The following is an 8,361-nucleotide window of genomic DNA, read 5'->3' on the forward strand; positions in this document are numbered from 1 at the left end:
GTGCTGCCCTCTAGTGAGATGAGGGATGGATGATGCAAATCACAGCAATCTAACAGAGTGTGTGTGTGTGTGTGTGTGTGTGTGTGTGTGTGTCTGCGTGCGCTCTCAACAGAAACCAACACTGGTCAAATTTTAAAATTAATTTATTATATGTCTTTGTCATAGAACTTCTTGTTCATGGTTAACATACAGCCATTCATATAGAGAACAAATTAGTTTTTTTATTCATCATTTTCAGTTAACTTAGAAATGTACACTCCTCTTTGAGACGCCAGACGAGAAAAATATCCTTTTTTTCCAAAGTCTCTTTTCTCATGTGCTGTTTCCCCCTGAAGGGGAAAGACCCTCCTCCTGTTCTCTTGAGTTCTCTTCCATTTGGATGAACGGATGTCGAGGCGAGGGAACACCTGAACACACTGGCACGGTGATGAACACGGGGCGGATGTGCGTTGGGAGCTGAAGAGCGAGCCACTAAACAAAACACCCAATCTTGCATTCTCTCTCTCTTTCTCTCCATCTCGCCCACACACACACACACACACACACACACACACACACACACACACACACACACACACACCATACATTCTTGAAGCTATACATACTCTTGGACAGTCCTGCACACTGATTAAAGAATGACAGACCCATCGAAACTATTTCAAAATTACAGCACAAAATAATATCAGAAACAAACTAAAGCCCCAAAACTTATAGAAAAATAAAACTATGTGACCATATACAATCATTATCAGTGCATGGGGACAGAGGGAGGCAGGGTGCACAGGTTGTATTATTCACAATAAGGAAATAAGGAATGCTCACGTTGCCATTGCGTCTGGAGAAAAGAAACCACCCTTGCTGTCCTCCTGACAGCTTTCACAAATATTTCATATTCTCGAAGGGGAGAAAACTTAAAGAAACACACCAACCTTAAAAAAAAAAAAAAATAAATATATATATATATATATGTATATATATATGTATATATATATATATATATATATATATATATATATATATATATATATATATATATATATATATATGTATATGTATTAGTATATGACCATCCGCCCCAGAGCCAGACAAGATAAAGCCTTCTCTCCTCTGTGCTGCATAAGGGAGCTGAGATTCATGTTAGCTAGCTTAGCACAATGAATGGTAGTGGATGGGCAAGTTAGCACCCCCCCCATCTTGCAAGCGTAGCTTCCAAAGCCTGTAGTTCTGGTTCAGCTAGCTCAGGTCCAGGATGCTGTCCAGCAGTAACCGTCCTCATCGTCTCTGACAAAGTCGGCCGTGATTAGTAGCAGCAGTCCCTCCTCTAGTCGTCAACCAACATTCGGTTTTGTTGGCTAAAGTGTTGAGGTGCCGCATTGAATCCCTGCGCCCAGTTAGGAAAGTAGTTCCAGCTACGCATCTGATTTTAGAGTTGCAATATCTTGTCATCTCAAATTGTTATTTCACAGCAAATATTACACAAAAACCTTGTTCTATTAGTGTTGGCAAAGACCATTTAGGGAAAAAGTCTCCTCGGTGACTTTTGATGGAGGTATGCTAACACCTCCCAACCACTACCACTCCGTGTGTACGCAGCAGCAGCAGCAGCAGCAGCAGCAGCAGCAGCAGCAGCAGCAGCAGCAGCAGCAGCAGCAGCAGCAGCAGCAGCGTTTCCCAAAGCGCTGCGTGTTGCTTTAAGCTGTCGTGTGAGCTGTTGTGTGTGTTGAGTCTTTACGTTGGTGGACAGAGACGGAACAGGCCGACTGACAAACAGCACCGAGAAAGTGCTGCGATTCACTAGCAAAAAAAGAAACCCCAGAAAAAACACATCATCCAACTAACTTCTCACATTATAAAGCTCGTTTAATTTTTAACGCAACAAAGCGTTTGTAAAAAAACAGCGAAGGCTAAATCTGGGAGGCAGGCAGGAGGCGGGAGAGGATTAGATGGATATGGACCTGGCAACCGGCCCTCTTGGTTAATTGGCTGCAGACAACATTCTGCCCCGGGGACACTGGAGCAGGCGGCTGCACCGCCACCGGTGCCAGTCATCTGCCAAGGCGGTGTTGTTGATGGCTGTGTGTTTGTGTTTGTGTGCGTGCACGAGTGTGTCAGTGGGTTTGTGTTGAAGCAACATAGCATCTTTTGTCAGTCACATCCTTTTTCAAAGTGGATGGAACGAGTGTTTATGTGCAATACGTGATATGTGAGAGGACGACATGACGCCTCCTAGTGGTCACTTTGTGAGGACAGGCCAGTGTGCATGTGTGTGTGTGTGTAGACGAGGCTTCACTAAGCAGCAACAGCAGCTATCAAGGCAAGAGTGTTTCTGCTGCGTACCACAGCCAGACGAGCAAAAGGGAAATTGGAGTTTTCTATATCTAAGCGTCAGAGCAGCTCAACGAGGAGCCTGAACTGCTGTGAATGGGCTGTTGAACGCCAGGCTCCCTCACGTCCGTGTCAAAGGTTCGCTTGATGTCTGTGGTTCACACGAGCTGAAGGTTTTCTATGACAGAATGACATGTGTCCGTTCGTACCACACTCAGGATTGTCTAGAGGAGCCTGCAGAGGTCGTGGAGGTCATTGAAGGTCATCAGGGCGAAAACGCCTGAATCTTTGTGGTGGTGACACTGAAGTCATGTGACCGGGGTATATTTCCTTCATAGGCTAACGTTAGCTTAGCGCTGCTAACCATTCACCATCCAGGCTTCCAGCATCATCAGAGGGTTCATTAGTGAAGATGATCTTGATGAACTAAACCTGGAAGATCATCAACTTCTGTTCACCAGAGCTGATTCACTGATTCAATCACCCACAGTCACATGGAGCGATCCTATTGGCTGCTGCGGGAGGAACCAGGAGATGACCACTTCCTGTTGGACCACAAACACTGCTCCCTGGAGCACTCCATAAGATTTCTTTCAGATTTGGTATTTTATGACTGGATATGAACCTTAAGACTCAGTGACACACCTGAGGATTTTCTGCTACTGCTTAATGAAGCATCCAAAAAAAACAAGCAAACAGTGACAGAATCGATCGATGCTAAAACATGAAGAAACAAAAACAGCGGCATTAGTGAGCTTCAAATCATAAACCCAGCTTTCAACACATTACTCAACAAGCTAACAGGTACGTCTTGAAAAAAAACATAAAATAAAGCAAGAACATACTTGTCTATATTCATGTATGTAAGGGAGAAGAGGCAAAACAAAACAAACCCCAGTAAGGTGCAATTCCAAGGTTTCCAGACAGAATTTCTATCTGCAGTTCAGCATGCAAATAAAACAAAAGCTTCTTTTTCAAAAGAGATTATTGTGGACAAAGATCACCATCTTTTTGTCTGAGCAACATCCTTTGAAGGGAGACAATAAGCCTAGGAGAAAAAGCACAACTCCACTGTGACACAGGACACGAAACAAAAGTGAAGGGGAAAAAAAGTGGCTGTTTTTTGTTTTTTCTTCATGTATCTGGGGTTCCTGTGTCCGGACTCCGGCCCAAACTGGTTCTGAGTGGTTGAGTGACAACAAAAAAACATGGTCACACAATGGCGAGCCTTCATATTAGCCGGAACAGATGGAGAGCTGCTACAGTGGAGCGACTGTTTGACCAGCAGAGGACACGACTGCAACCCGACCACAGCGACAACAGGCTGCACCGCGTGTGTGTGTGTGTGTGTGTGTGTGTTTGTGTGTGTGTGTGGGCTGGGTGTAGGAACTTTGACATTTTTATGGCATGACTCAGTTTCTTCAATACATCTCCTTCACTTCAATACACACATCATAAAACTGCTTTGAATGGGAAAATGAAACATTTAGCAGACGAGTTAAAGTCGTGTTTACGAGGTTCCTCAAATGCACCGCGAGGATCTGTGTCCAAAGAAGTGTTGTTTCCTGAGGCCAGCGTGTCTTTCTGTTGTCAGTGGGAGCGCAGCGGCGTGAAGACAAGCCGAGTATCTTTTTAAAAAAACAAACAAACAAACAAAACAACAAAACAGAACTTGTCACTCAGTATGTTTGAATTTGGAAAAGGTTGAAATAATAATTTTTAAAAAAGCCTTAGGAGGACGAAGGCCCTGGAAATGATTTGGCGTTGCTTTCCGTTGTTTCGCTCACACAGTCGCTCCAACACTGTTGCTACCTCAGATCAGAGGCTAAACTCGTGTGTGTGCCCTCTCATAGACGCCGTGGATTAACAGCTACCAAATATTCCTGTCATGAAAACACAGCGCAAAAGAGGCTTCAGTTAAACCACAATTTAGTAAATCAAATATCAAACGAGACTGTTGTGAGTGTGAAAATGCCACCGAGCTGTTGACCAAAACCAAAGATTTGTCGTGGAGGCCATTTTCATTTTGATAAAAGGGGATTTTAATTGGTATCGATATGAGTATTGACCAGGAAGCAGGCTGGGGGGGAGCCCTGGCGCCGCTGAACGCTGCCTCGCTACCATGGAGGGGAATTTGTTGCAAATAAAACCCTCAAATGAAAAAGAAACAGCAAGAAAAGAAGCAGTTATGTTCTGGTGTTAAGGTCACAGGACAAAAAAAGTGGCAAAAGGTCAGCGAGGTGGCGTCTACTCTAGCAGTAGGCTGAGGCAGACACACACACACACACACACACACACACACACACACACACACAGAGCCTTAAAAGACATTAAATATCAAGCTGCCAAATCGATGAAGTTACAAAAAAAGTACAAAAACAAAGTTAAATAAAAAAAAAAACAGAGCGCCAGTGACACCCATTGCCTCTTCTTCTGTCCGTCTATTAAGACTTCAACCAAAAATTTTACAAAATGAAAACCTTTAGAACAAAACAAAAAAACAAGAAGGAAACAAACATAGACTGAATTCACACAAAAGTGCAAAACAGAATGAAAGAGCGGTGCAAGGATGACAGGTCTGTGACTGAGAGCTCCTCTTCTCCTCTCGCCTGGTTCTGTTAGCGGAGGAATTAGAACTCCCTCAGGAGGCTCTCTCGCCCTCTTTCCCACACAATCCCACTCCCCTCATTCGCCGCTCGCTGACCCTATAACCCCCCCCCCCCCCTTGGCCCAGAGAGAGAGCGGATCTGACAAATGTAGGTAGATTAAAAAGCCCAACGTGCACACACACACACACTCCACAGATATGTTATTATTGGAGATTTGATTCTAAAAATACAGGCGCTGCTGCAACAAGCTTCACTCACTAAACTCACTCGTGTCACACCGGGAGTGTTGGAGTCCGTTTGGTCGTCTGTGGGTTACCGAGCACACGGCTGGATGAAGATGACGTGGACTAAACCGTGGACGCCAGCGGCTTCCAACAGTTTTGCTGTTGTCAGTCCACATTAGCTTGAAGCTAATGAGTGGCTGGTGATTTCTGACGTATGGAGTCACGCAGGAGGACAAGGAAGGGAGTTCAAGACACGTAACTGTGACTATTTAAAAGAAAACGACACTCTTCAGGGGAAGGAATGCTTTAACAGCTGTTCTTTTTCCCCTCACATCATTTATTTTGTGAAAGACAAAAGAAAAAGCCAAATAATCTGAATTTTCCTTTCCTCTCTCAGATTGACTGTCACTGCTTCAGTCTTAACAATCCACTGATACCAAAAGTTGTAATCTACCACTCCAGGGGCCAGACTTTCACACTTTTACAACATTTTGCTTTTACTTAATAGGATCTTTCCATTCATGTTTTTTTTTTTTTTTTTACTTGTAATGGAGTATTTTTACCTCTCTAAATGGTCTGGATACTTCTTCCATCACTACCCACCATTTTCTGCCGGTGTTTCATCTGCAGCCAAGTGTCGGCCGCTGTGTGCGCTCGAGTGTGTCACTGCGTCCATCTGTCTCCGCTGCGCTACACTGACTTTCATCTTTTTTTTGATCTGCAGTGTCACAACATATGGAGTCAGGGCCCAGACTCGCCCCGCAGCCAGCGGCCGGCCACGTTGGGAACACTCACACATCCGATGTTCAGCAGGAGGAGAAGTTTTCCATTTGCAATTAAAAGTGTTTCCATGATTTCAGACCTCACACTTGACTGCCCCCTCACTTGCAGCGCTCTTAGCGGAGCTGAAGTGGAACAGAACCGAGCCTCCTCAGCGCTGGGGGCAACATCGAGAAGGCTTGATAGTTGATTTTGGCTGATATTTACTCGTGTCAGTAATCAGTCCCTACAACATCATCGCGCTACGTAGCTACAGAGGAGCTGCCTGTGCACTTTGCTGCAATTAACATGAGTAGTTTTGCAAGTCAAGTCAAATGTTATTTAGTTACTTTTTCAAATAAGTAACCTGCTAATTTAACCGTTCTTCTTTCTCCCCCACTGAGCGGATGAAACTACAGGAAAAACAACACATTTATGCCGTCTCAACAAAAGAATTTGTCACTTTTTCCCCTTCAATAATCTTTGAATCTAAGTGGGCCTTGTCAGAGGGTCGCCGCACGCTCGCTTGTCTGGTTTACCATTCAAAAGGTAAACAAGAAGGGAGCTGTGGACGCGCGTCAAATCGACGGATTCCTCCTCGTGTGTGCTGGGACGACCACAGGGGTGCCTGATCACATGTAAGCCCACTGAGAAGCACATTCACCCAAATCCAAAGAAAATCTCCTGATCTCCACAGTTCCCTCCTGACGGTGGAAACAGCAGTGGGGGAAACAGTTCTATCATGTGGTTCTCATCAGCAGATGGAATGTAGTGGTCCGAGAACTTCAAGGACGTTTTGCCCATGTTGGCTTCGAACTTGAAAAACTTAATGTAGCATGTCCATTTATGCAGATTGTGTGTGGGTTTTATTATCCCATGTTTTGTTTCAGAGTTCTGCTTCTGCTCCAACACAACGCACAAGCGAGGGCCTGCAGCCCTGCTGGGGGACTATTTCTTACTTTAGAAGGAGAAAGTAGATCCAGTAAGATCCCAGCAGACAATTATAGATATCAGAAAACCTTTGACAGAGTCGACCAACTGCAGCACAACTGTCAGACTATTTATATCACGTTTGGTTTAATGGTGACTAATCCAGGCCTAAAGGTCAAAGGACGGTCAAAGTATTTGCACTTGTTTTCGGGAGACGCTGGTGTCTATTAAGACCAAATACTTTCCAATCAGTGGTGACGCGTCACTGCAGCTGTCGGACCTCATGTGATCACTCGGCCCGGAGGAAGTGGATCTTTTCTGACGTGTACTCCAGGAGAACAACAGCATGTTTACAGCCAACGGCAGCTGGGAGGTGAGGGAGGGGGGCCTGCGTCAACTGCCCCCTCCCCTGATATCAGAGTTTGGATTCAGGGAAGTAGCCAGAAGGTTCCAGAGAGGAGGACTTTCCCTCACAGCTCCAAACGTCAGACGGCGAGAGACGACTGGTCAAGCGTTGTCTCTTGAGTAGCACAGACAGTATTCAGGAATTTCTGACCTCTCGAATCGACCTCGGGAAAACGACCCTCCTTTTTCCGCACCCCTAAACTCTCCTCTTTGATTTCCGGCCGTCCCGCCTCCAATGTTTCTTGGAAAAGATCAATCGCTGCAAGCCACAGAGCTGGATGGCAGCCATGGCCGTGAAGGCATGAAAGCCCCTAGACGTGATGAGGGGCCGGGGCCGGGTGGGGGTGGAGGGGCTCGGCAGATACAGGAGAAACTCCGGACATGTGTTGATGGTTAGCGCGTGCTGACCGGAGGGCCGAGCGCTGATTAGATGGCTGATTCCGATTATTGGAGACCGGCGCTCATCGACCTCTTTGACTAGTTCACCGGCCTGAAAACCACGAACACCAAGCTGAACAGGGACCACCCACTTTTAGATAAGAACATCTGCCTTTCACTTCAGAAAATCCTGGGATGATGAGTTTTGATTCTGGAACTAAACTACCGTTGCCTAAAATGTTTGATTCGGCTGGAAATGTCACTGGGAAACAGAGAAAAAGGTAAAGACACAAGATTGTGTAGGTCAGGGTCTTGAAGGTCAGGGAGCGACTTCCCCTGCGAGGAGCTGCAAATTATATTTTCACCCCGAAAACTACATTTACCGCCGCGCTGGCCGTTTGTGTTGAGCTCACTTGTTACTGATGTGGTGTCATAGCTCACTGTTGAGCTCTGCTGGACATGAAACGAAGGATATTGCAGGCTGTCCCTCAGCTTCAGAGCAGACCTGGCTGACACATCTAGGACTGCTGGAACTATCAGCGCGCATAAACAGGACGGAAATACACAGAGGCAAAGGAAGTCTGCAAAAACTCTGGAACCGCACAACAATGTAAATGTTTCTCTGGCATTTACATCCCCACTCGAGATCCCCACCCCTTCAAATAGGCCCACATGTACTTCCTGTTATAAATATCAAATAACTCAAAAGAAAGACGGCACTGGGGTGTTTC

This window comes from Aulostomus chinensis, chromosome 8 (assembly GCF_037954235.1).
Source record: "Aulostomus chinensis isolate RoL2024-O1b breed Wild chromosome 8, RoL_Achi_v1.0, whole genome shotgun sequence".
Classification (NCBI taxonomy): Eukaryota; Metazoa; Chordata; class Actinopteri; order Syngnathiformes; family Aulostomidae; genus Aulostomus; species Aulostomus chinensis.